Raw genomic sequence first — 12,015 nt, 5'->3', positions numbered from 1 at the left:
GTAAGTCGAGCGGAGCTCGGTGGGCAGCGTATTCCAAAGGCTGGGGCACCGTGGAGAATGTCCTCCGTGTGTGGAGGATAAACTAGCCCAGGCACCTTCAGTAATTGCGCCCAGACGTCTGAGGGTGCGAGGCGAATGTAGGGGAGAGGCGGTCCTTAGGATCCTGGGCCCAAGCATTTAGGGCTTTAATAGGTAATCACCAACACTTATATTGAGCCCGAAGCGAATGGGCAGCCAATGGAGAATCTTTCAAAACCGGTGTTAATATGGCTGGTCGGGACACAGTGACCACCGGGCTGCCATATTCTGCACCATTTGCAGCTTCCGAGTTGGTATAGGTTGCCCCATTAAGAGACATTGCGAAGTCCAGTCTCGAAGTTACCAAGCATGTACAACAGTTTCTAGGTCCCTCTGGCAAGGTAGGGCGCAGCTGGCGAATAAGCCGAAGCTGATGGACAGGTGCTCTGACCGTCGCATTCCACCTGAGAGTCAGATCCCCTTCAGCTTATTACAGCTTCACCAAATGATTCAATAACCAAAGTCATTCATCTTTTAATATTTGTTATTTGAAGGAGATGTTGTGATGACCTTAACAAAGTCAGTATGAATGCTAAGAATCAAGGCAGGAAGGAAATTTAACAACGCATAGTTATAGCAGTTTTATTCATTAACTATCATGGCTCCATCCTGGAATTCTAGGTGTTTGTAGTTTGTTCAGAAGGCAACGAGGAGGAGCTCCCTGGCAGAAGAATTCCAAAGGTCCCTGCCTAGTAAATACAAAAGATTTGGGACACAGAAACTTATTTACGATTTGTTCAAGGCCCTTACATACCACCAGTTATGCTGTGTTATATTTTTTGAAAAACCACTTCAGCTGTACTAATGATAGCTGATTGTTGATGCTTGTACACAAAAACCTTGCCACTTTTGCACGTAATACACAAATTTATAGTTTTTTTTACGCACTAAAGCTATATCACCACCCACTTGCCCCACATTGGGTTTTATGATTGATTTGCTTCATTAAAAGATAGCTGTAATAACACTATTACAGAACAATGTCATTATGGCACACTCACACTAGCCAAATCTCTCACTGGGTGATGGTGCAGAAAGAGAACGGTACAGACCACCCATTCCCACCATTTTTGTGACTTCTCTTATGAAAAACAAATTGCTTATCTACTCACATCAGTTGTTTTGGGTTTTCCTGTTCAAAAACACTTCCACTTCACTTATTAAACTGTAATAACACCATTACAAAAACATCATTACACATACACCATCACGTCACGGCCTAGAGCTTGCTGGTGAGAAGTGATACAGGAAAAAGAAATATACCACAACAACCCACCCCCCAGCATTTTTGATACTTTCTCCTGTGAAAAACAAAAGTGTTTCCATGCTTTTCATTTTTGTTCAGGTTTGTCTTGTACAAACACTACTTCATTTGTACTTGTTTAAGGCCATAATTAATGTATTGCAGCATGACAATAGTATTACTACACTTTAATAATTTAAAAACAGAAACAATTTTAAAAATGTAACACTATGGTAGAAACAATGGTGTGTAAGTACTACAGTAAAAGCAGTGGAAAACTTTGGAAAACATACCCAGTAAATCATCAGAATAGAGATTTTAAATGGTCCACGATCAGGATTGCAGTGTTATTGTGCTGTAACAGCAACCATATGTTGGTATGTTTGTGTGTGTTTGTATGGCAGGGGCGTCCAGGTCCACTCAAGCCTTCCATCCATCCATAGATAGAAAATGAGTACCCAGCTTGTTGGGGTTATTATTGGACTTACAAACCAATCTCCACATTATATATATATATATTGAAAAAAGTTTCACAAGGGTGTAGACCACACAAGCACAGGCTATTCCGTTGGTTAGTTTGTCCTTAGCACCCAAGCACCAGAGTTGGACTGAGGTTTCCCTGCCTGAAAATTTCCTTGGAAGGTCCAAGGGAGGGATAACCAGACTATGCCGCAACTGCACCCATCAATTCGTCATTCTTGGCAAGTGAATAAGACCTCTGCCACTAAAACTGGCTACGAGTCAAGAAAGCTGTAAAGGAGGTTCTTTAGTGGGGATTATTATACAGCATAAAAATATTCCCAACAGCTGTACAGCACAACAGAACATGGGAGAACACGATTGTTGTGTGAATCGGCCTGAGATGAAGCAAGACCAGAGCATTTGCTGTGACAGGATAATGACGTTGTGTAAGAAGGCGCTGAAGTTGGGTTTTTACACTGGCAAGAAAAACTGTCAAAATCGGTTTCCCAAAAAAAAAACCCAAAGTGGTATACCCACCCCCCTAGGAGTGCAGGAGGGGGGGCAGGGGGCGGGGAGGGCCACTTCCTGGGCTGGCTGTATAAAACTGCACATGGTGAAACATATAATCATCATAGGAATCAAAAAATTAGCAACTGTATAAGAGGGAAAACTAATCCAGCTTTGATTATATGAGGGGGTGGTTTTCACAAGGAATTCAGGAGGGAAGAAAATGCTGGGTTGCTTTGTTAAAGGTGCAGTGTCTCAACTGGCACTTAGGGGAACTAGAGAGTACGTTCCCTGTTGTGTTAGTCAGTGACCATAATAGGAAAACTATCAATTTAATACTGAGTAACTCACACTGTTATCTTTGTGGACGACAGTAACAAGCAAAGGGATGACTATTGTAACAATAAGCAACAGTTCTTTTTAACACTCTAAGATCTGCTCACCCTCTGGAGAATTAATAAACCGGCAGCACAGAGGGCAAAGAGACAGAGCTGTAGAATTGTATTCAAGGACAGGCTTGACCAGATCTATGAAAACAGGAATCTAGATTTTTCTGACCAAAAACTGGTTTGACTTGAAAAAGCACTAACTTCAAAAATTTTACAATAAGTCCATTGAGTATGATGATTCTGTTTCTGTCTTCTAAGCCAAGGCCAACTTTTCTTCTCTGTACAGATTCACCAGTGGTCCGGATGAGGATGATGATTATGGATGAGGGGGGGGCTATAACCAGCTGTGGAACAAAGACGGGCATGGGACAAGAGGAATGGTAGGAACATTCTTAGCCTCTAGTCTTCTTTAATAGTGTGTGCACTCATCATGAATAGCCTTTTCATTGACTATATTAGTCTTGGAGCACTGAGCTACACGAGTAAGGTAATGGCTCACTCATTACATATGCGGATACTTATGAATTGAACAGTTAAGAAAGTGTCCTGTCTCAGCAAAAGAGACCATGGTAGGTTTCTATATTTGTTTATTTCATTATATGCTCCCTAGATCCCCAGCTGAGAAACAATTACAGACCACGTCCTCCCCTTTTTAAACCATTCCCAGTTGAAACAATTACAGACCGGTCTCCCTTGAACCATTCCCCAGATAGAAACAATTACAACAGAACCGGTCTCCCTTTTACCATCCCCAGATGAGAAACAATTACAGACCGTCTCTCCTTTAACCATTCCCCAGTTAGAAACAATTACAGAGGGTCCTCCTTTACCATTCCCCAGTTGAGAGAAATAATTACAGACCGGGCTCCTCTCTCCCTTTACCATTCTTGGCATACAGACCGTTCTCCCTTTTACCATTTTCCCAGTTTGGAGAAACATTACAGACTGGTCTCTCCCTTTACCATCTTGGGCAAGGTGATCGAGAGGGCAGTTGCCTCCAACCAAGCGATCTTTGACAAGCTGATCACTGGACCCATTTCAAACTGGCTTCAGAGCAGGATAGGAGTTTGAGAAGGCATGGTCACCTTAGTTGATGATCCTGTCTGGGCATCGACAGGGGTAGCGTAACCCGCTGGTGCTCTGTGGATATCATCAGCGGCCTTCGATACCATTGACCATGGTGGTCCTTCGGAACGCCTGAGAGAGTTAGGTATCGGGGGCACTGTGCGCCACTGGTTCCGTTCCTACCTCTCAGGCAGATTCAGATGGTGATGCTGGAGGACAGACTGCTTCGCTCTCTAAGAAGATCTGACACCTGGTGTCCCTCAAGGCGCCATTCTGTCCCCCATGCTTGATTTAACATTAACATGAAAGTCACTGGAGAGACATCGGAGTCAGGAGCACAAGTGTTATCAGTACGCTGATATACCCAATCTAGCTCTCTATGTCTCTACTTAAACAGTGCAAAAGGAATACATCTCTCCTCTGGAGCCCGCTGGGGTCAGTAATGGGCTGTGAGGGAAACAAACTCAGGCTGAAATACCAAAGCGAAAGGAGGTACTCGTGAAAGGCAACCCCAAAGTCCAGGGATGGAATTTGTCACCCCAGTCCTGATGGGGTCACACTAACCCTAAGGACAAAGTGCGCAGCTTGGGAGTACTCCTGGACCCATCTCTACAGTTATTATCTCAAGTGGATGCGAGGCACAGGAGTGCTTGGTACCAAGCTTTAGACCGATAACCCAGCTGCGCCTACCTGGACCAAAAAAAGAACTTGAAAAATGGTGGTACAACGCAATGTAATCTCTCACTTAGACTTCTGTAATGCGCTACAGGGGGCTACCTTTAAACCAGTTGAAGTTCAATAAATTCAAAATGCAGCAAGCCAGTTGATCACTGAACTTCCAGGTCAATCATAAAACAACACTGATCCTAAAAATCCTTACAACTGGCTAGCCAATTAGCTCCGGCGCATAAAAGTGTTGATGTTCCTTTAAAAAGCAAAAACCTACAAAATGCTTTGGGCCTGAGTTAACTGAGAGAAACGCCTCTCCTACACAAATAAACAACCCCCCGAAACACACCGCACCATAAGGACAACAGGAAGAATCGTTAACTACTCAAAATGTCAGACTACAGTTACTTCCAAAAGAACATATAAGCATGGTCCCCCAGGTTTGAAACAATCTGCTGGAGGAGAACTGTCTCATCATGATCCTAGATGCCTTGAAAAGAAGGTACTAAAGACCAGATTCTTCCGGTGGGCAATACCCACCTGCCTTCTGAAGAAAAACGTAAGGAAAACCCCACTTCCGGCATAAGCATAACTGCCTGTGCCTGCGATTATTGTAAATTGAAATTTTTTACTTGTGATGTTTTTTTATGATATGTATTTAGAAATGAAAATTGCTATAAAAAAAAAAAAAAAAAAAAAAAAAAAAAAAAAAATAACCAAAAACGCTTTGATTGGGGAAAGCGGGAAAATACAAATAAAAACTAATTATTATAAATTATTATTTCTCCAAAAGGGGACCCAGGGGCTAACAATAAAATCATTAAAAATTTTACAATAAAAAAAACATTTAAAAAACGTTTTCATTAAACATACACAAGTTAAAAAAAACACAAATAGAAACACAACCCCTATAAAAGGCTTCCTGATAAAGAATCTGGTTTAAAAAAAAGAGAACCCCCTTTTCTCCTTGGGCAGCCCCATCCCCCCAACCTTGGAAGCCAGTCGAATACATCCAAGTGGGGAGGAGGCTCAGAAGCCAGACCTAACCCCCACTCTCACCTCCACCTGGCTCCACCTGACCCTGAGCCTCCTCCCACCTTGGATGTATCCTGAAGGAGGATACATCCGGATAGGCTTTTCCTCACCCCCCGGACATGTCAGTAGCCTAAATCCCATTTGGTGACCCATAAATTGCATCTTTCAGAAAAGAAGCCAAGTCACAGTTGCAGAGAAATGTCGGAATAAATTCTTTCAAATGTGGCAAACAAGCCTGAAAAACCAACGAAAACGAACAACATAAATGCCTTAAAAATGTTCTTCTTTGTTTATTAAACTAGTAAAATCCTTTACGAAAACATCAGTGTAACAACATAGCCTATGTCCAGCTAGCAAAGTACAAACCAATCCGCCAATTTTTCTGATGCATTGAGTTTTCAAAATCCCTGGCTGCTATTTAAGCAACCTCGGGCCCAAGTGCCCAGAGTTTATCTGCTACTGCAATGTTCATGGGTCTTTGCTAAAGAAAAAGTTGACTGGTCGTCTTCCCAGAGCCGGTTTTTTTCTTCTGCCAGGAAATGTTTAGCATAATTGCTTTCTTACAAGGGCAAGTTGGCAAATTCCTCTCTTGCCTCTCTGCTTTACAGTTTTGAAAGAAAGCTCTTTCCCTCCCCTCATTTAAAATTAAATCTAAGCCTTCTCAATCTCTCAGGCATACGTTTTTTGCTTCCCAGAGTGGTTCTCTGAGCACAAAAAGTTGGGGTTTATATTTTCTGAGAATCTCCATCTCACACTCATCCTTGCTCGGTCAGCACTTAATCCAATCATTTAGTCATGCATTTTAATCGTTTAAAGTGAACATATTCTCAAGGAGGCTTCGGAGATATCGGGCGGTATCCTCCAGACCAGCATTTTTTGCGCAACCTGGATACGGGCGCAGGTTGCCATCGGGGCATACGTTACAGAGGCCCCGCAACCCTAGTTACATAACCATGGCAATCAAAATGGTAGTGGCACTGTCTACATGGGCGCTGCAATTAGGACTTCACGGCTGCACTGCAGCCAAACGCCATGGGTATATGTGGCGCGTGCGCTGCAGGGCATGTTGTGGCGGCCCTTCCAGCCGCCAAAGGTAGCTCCAAAATGGAGCTCCTTTCGCGCGCATATTGCATGGTGCGGCCTTTAAACAACAACTTCATCACCAGTAACAGAAGAGAAAGGGCCCGGGCCCTTTCTCTTTTTCCCTGCTGCTGTCGGGTGTCCCTTGGGGCATGAGCCCCAAGGACACCCCTTTCCAGGCTGCGGGGAAGTGGTGTTTTTGCCGCTTCCCCGAGGCCTGGAAGCATTGGATAGGGGCTGTGGCTGCTCTGCTGCAGGCCTGAAGCATGGCCGCCGCCCGCCACAAGCAACACTTTCCGGGCCCCTTGTGGCGCTGCGGCCTGCCTCCTCGGGGGCTTTCCGCTTTTCCTCTCTTCCTCTCTCCCCCAAATGGAGGGGTGTGGTGGGTGTGTGCTCCCCCTGTGCTCGGATGCAAGCCTTTTGCCACGTCTCAGCTGGCTGGGAAAGAAAGAAGTAGGAAGAAGGAAGGAGGAAAATGAGTAGGAAGGAAGGAAGGAGGTCCCGGGAGGGGAGGAGGAGGACGGGAAAAACGGCAAGTTTTTTTTTTAAATTAAGTGCTAAATTGATAAAATGGCTAGCAACTACGTGCCTTTGTCGGCAAGAGTTGCAAGATCAATCTTTCAATTCATCGATAATTAAAAAAAAAGCACCCAGGTCACAAACCACAAACTCAAAAGGCAGCAGGGAAGGTGTGTGACAATCTCCAAAAAAACTGGGGAGGGATGGTAAAACACTCCTTGTGGCCATTCCGTCCACCCTCCCCATCAAAATGAATGATTCTGATCTGGGGTCATTCCTCACTTATTGATTCACTTCAGAATCGATTTCTTTGGAAAGAGAAACACTTGAACTACTCTCTGAAAACCCCATTTTTTTGGTTTGCTCCACTTGTATTGCCATTGAAATCAATCAAAGAAGAAATCGGAATTGATTTCAAGTGGGAACGAGGGTCAGATACCTCAATCTGGCATCTTTCACTGCAAAATTGGTAGTGGGAATGAGCCTTGGGTTTTTTTTGGGCTAACCAGCCATGTTCTACTTCATTGTTCAGAGATGAAACCCTTTGTGGATTTATAGCAAATTAGATCTACTAGGAAAAACCAAATTGTTACTTGCTTACCCCTACGTACGCTAGATCAATGGTTCCGCAAACTGCTCTTTGTGGGATTTTGGACTTCAGCTCCCAGAATCCCAGACAATTGGCTACCATTGCTGAGGGCTTCTGGGAGATGAGCCAAATCTCTTAAAGGGCACTGTTTTGGGGACCACTGCCTAGATGACCACATAACCAACAGAAAAATTACGAGCCAAGGCTTACTGTGGCTGTGGCAAATACCTTTGGCTAGGCAGCACAGGTCCATACGTGGTGTTTGTTTTTGTTTCCTTGTGGAATTTTTGACTGGATAGATCTGGCATCCTATACAATTGGTTGACTTTCTGTTTTCTTAGGACGCGTTACATACCTTGGAGAATGTCCAGATGGCAGTGGCCTTTTTCCCCGCCAGAGGGAAGCTGCAGCCAACAGACCGCAACAGCTTCTCTCCGGCGGAAAAGACCTGTGAAAAGTGGATGCTTTGAAAGCCCAGGGCAGCGTAAGAAGTGCGCCACTGGTGCACTGGCTAGATAAGCCACAGTGCAACAATGTGTGGATGCCCCCGTGCGGTACTTAGAACAATGGTTGGCCCATGTATACAGGGTGCCTGCCGCCCATTATTACTTACTTCACACTTTCACCGCCACATAATAGGGGGTGGGGGGCGTGCGGTCACTCCGTCCCCATGGCAACTCTAGTATGTGGGCAGGCCGGCGCAAGGCACTGTCTGGACCAAAACACCCAAGACTATACTTTCTAAATCCTTTGTGGTAACTAATATTATAACTTTCAACAGTCTGTTTTGAAGGAAAAGGCCTAAATGTATGGTGAGGTCCACAGTAATGTTCCCCTTCCCAGTACTACAGCCCTTTCAGGTGATGAAAATGTGTTCAGAGAGTTTCCCAGCCGTCTGAGCAGTTTCTAAGGCGTTTAGGGTGCATGGAATATTGTGGAGGAAAGGAAAATTATATCCCTCCTGCGTGCCAGCTACTTCTTTGGCACAGTGAACAGGACTGGGATAGTGGCTCTAATAACTTGAGCCCCTCCTTGCACAGAAATAAGTAGACTGGAAAACAAGGACCAGTTTCCTAAATTTAGTTTTACTATAAAATAAACAATATTATTAATTTCATTTTTATGTTGCATTCATTGTAACAATCTTATTCTCCTTAAAACTGTTGGATTTGCTCCAAATTAAATCCGTCCGCCAATCTCTTTTTTCCAGCAGTTCTTGCCTTTCCACCACTGAGTCGACCCTCCCAGAGATATCATGTGATAATTCTGTTAAGGTCCTGGTGCCATATGCTTAGCCATGTGGGCAGGTCGCCTTATCTCTGGTCCTGATAAATGTAAGTACTTCTTCAGTCAGAAACCAAATCAGTTTCCTGTCAAGTGAATCTGGAGCATCAGAACGCTCTGCATCTGCTGGGCATTTTACCCTGTATGCTGAGCTAATGTAAAGCAACTGTTCCAACATTTTTAGTTATGAATCATATATTAAAAACATACTATACAGTGGAGTCTCCCCTTATCAGAATTCAGAAATCTGAATATCCAACTCCAAATCATTCAATGGGTAGCTGAGATATGGCTGTGCGTTCTGATGGTTCAAGTTTAAACAAACTTTGTCTTATGCACAAATTATTAGAATATGTGGTTAAAATTACTTTCAGGCTAGGTTATATATGAAACATACCTAGTTTCCTATTTAGATTCTCCCCAATCTCCAAGATTATCATTAATGTGTATGCAAAATTCCAAATCATCCAAAAATTCTGAAACTGAAAACAACTTTTGGCCCCAACCATGTCAGATAAGTGAGACATGTTTTGTCCAGTTACTTTGACAATGAAATTATTGTAAGTTTCGACGTGCATATTGGTATAGTATTGTTGCACAGTGAATGTGACTTTTGAGGGGAATGGATTTAATTTTGGAAGGAAAGACACAGAAAGCTATCAGTTGGTGCTTGTTCCTACCTGGCTATCGGCTCTCCTCAACACGGAAGCTGCCTTACTTGTTTGCCTGAGCGCCACATACTTAGCTTTGTCTGCCAACGCTGATCCTAAGTTTTGTGCCTTCCACTGACAGCTATAGAGGAACGCTGTTCTGACAGCTGTTTTCTTCTGACAAATTATTTTTAAAATACTGGTTCCTGAAAATAAGCTCATTATTTTTTTGCATTAAGAAACATCTACTGTCAGATAGTCGGCCGTCCAAGCTTCCGAGGGAGAAACACCCCCCCCCCTCAATCATGGTTTCTTTGTCTGCCATTCCACTGAAATTAGTTGCCACCATTATTAGAAGAAAGGTCTTGGCATAGGGATGAGGGCAATTGGATGAGCCAAAAGGAAACTAGCAGTCTGCCCATCTTATACAACGGATTTAAGCATACACGGTTTGGAATGTCAAAAAATATAAATTTACCTTGATGTTCATTTTTATTAGGGAACAAAGAAAACCATTTTGCGATGACATGATACTTAATGGGACTTGAGCATACACGGGATTTTGTTATACAATGGGGGATCGTGGGGAACCAACCCCATGTATAACAAGGATCCGACTGTAATGACGCAAAGTAAGGCTTTACTTGGTAGCCACAAAAGAATAAGAAAGCAGTCTTTGGTCTCATTTTCCTTATTCAGATCGCACAGCAGTGGCCAGAGGAACTACAGGTTAAACCTGAACTATTCAGAGATGCCATGAGAGGTAGGTACTATGTTGTTGTTGTTGCTACTGTTGTTGCTACTATTATTGTTACTACTCCTACCCCCAGCCCCATGAGGGCACGCGTGCCCCTCTCCTTCCCAGTTTCCCAGTCTGCACACAAAATACACCATATCCCCAAACTTATGCCTCATCCACCATTCTGGCCATAGGACAATAATTTTCTCCGCCATGGTCCCCTGAATGACCATATTAAAACGACTTGTCACCTCATCTCCACACCCCACAAATTTTGCATTTCTATGGCATTCATATAGTCCCCTGACTGTTAAGGTCCTTCCTAGACATCATGCACGTCCATCCAGCCATACAAGTGTACAACTTATGCTGTCAATGCCCTTGGCATCAGTTAGTCTCAAAGGTACTACACATATCCTTTAACATACTAACTACACTACAGACGGATATATCTCATCATTTTCTAGCACGAACTCAAGGCAGCTTACAAGAGATGCTAACAAAAGGTCACTTCGTTAAAACATAGACAAAGTTAAAATAAAGAACTTCACAGGAATTAAAAGCAATTTGGAAGAAGTCCACTACAAAGCAACACATATGGACAATGCTATACGATTAAGAAGCAGTTTGCCATATCAAACAGTTCTCAAGGGTTTTTTGTAGGGAAATAATTATTCACTCACTACTAGAAGGCCAACCCTTGAACAGGCCAGTCTAGTTTTCTCTATGAAGGAGTTCCACAATGAGAAACATCCAGTGTGAGACTCTCTCCTATCCTGTGTCCCGACTAGATGCACTGTGAATGTGGTGGGACAGAGAGAAAGACCTCACCCAAAGACCATAAAACCTGGGCAGCCCCTAGGGAAGAAAATGGCATTTCAAAAAACCTGGACCTGATCCTTATGAGCTTTAGAAGGTCAGAATTAGAACTTTGAATTGCGCCAGGAAAGAGCAATGGGGCTATTGGTAACAAAGTCTTTCCTTGCTCCACAGGGATGTAGCGCCAGGGGGGGGGGATGAGGACTGGACCAACGCCCTTTCCGTTAGAAAATGAATGGCGTGAGCCAGGCAGTAGTCTGGCTGGCAGCTCTTTGGAACCAATAAACTTAACCAAAAGCACCTTCAAAGTCAAGCCCCCTGCATAGCATATTACAGTAATCCAGCAGGATGTAACTAAGCATGTGTCAATGGTAGCCAGCCATGCAATGCAAGCATTTTCTTTAGTTCTCTTCCAAAAAAAAACCCAACACTGGCTCTCTCTGTTGGGATAGAGGGGAGAGCTCTTCTGCTGGGTTTGGACTCACTTGTAAGATTTAGAGAGTCATTTCCACGTGTTAACAGGCACTTGCCATAGAGTGGGTCATGGTCTAAATACCATTGAACATTTAATCCATTGGATGGGTATGTATATAGTTAAACCATGAGTTTATTCTATGATCATAATTGATGGGGGGGTGACTTGTGACACACACACACACTGGCCCACTATTTCCCGGCATTTGAAATAAATGGTCCAGGGCTGATCAAAGACCTCTGGCTGCCTGAGTCAAGAACCACCACAAGTAATCTAGACAAGACGTATCAGAATTTTGATTGAAAGCCAGTCCTTTTGCAAACAGGCAAACATACCATCCACCTATCCAACATACAAAATCGCACATACGCCATCCTGCTGACGAAACAAAATGGTATACAAAAAAAAATGT

The 12,015-nt window shown here is 43.5% G+C and overlaps 1 protein-coding gene across 1 annotated transcript in view; it reads left to right on the top strand.

Moving 5' to 3' along the window:
* Positions 1-3,021: 3,021 nt before the first annotated feature.
* The window catches only part of LOC121922681 (CD209 antigen-like protein C), a 37,901-nt gene continuing 28,907 nt past the window's right edge, over positions 3,022-12,015 (top strand). The window contains exon 1 of the mRNA XM_042452389.1: positions 3,022-3,059. The gene's annotated coding sequence lies outside the window, so the exon portion shown is untranslated. The remainder of the gene's footprint in view (positions 3,060-12,015) is intronic.

This window comes from Sceloporus undulatus, chromosome 2, assembly GCF_019175285.1.
Source record: "Sceloporus undulatus isolate JIND9_A2432 ecotype Alabama chromosome 2, SceUnd_v1.1, whole genome shotgun sequence".
NCBI classification, from domain to species: Eukaryota; Metazoa; Chordata; class Lepidosauria; order Squamata; family Phrynosomatidae; genus Sceloporus; species Sceloporus undulatus.
This window is presented reverse-complemented; position numbering and strand designations above follow the sequence as displayed.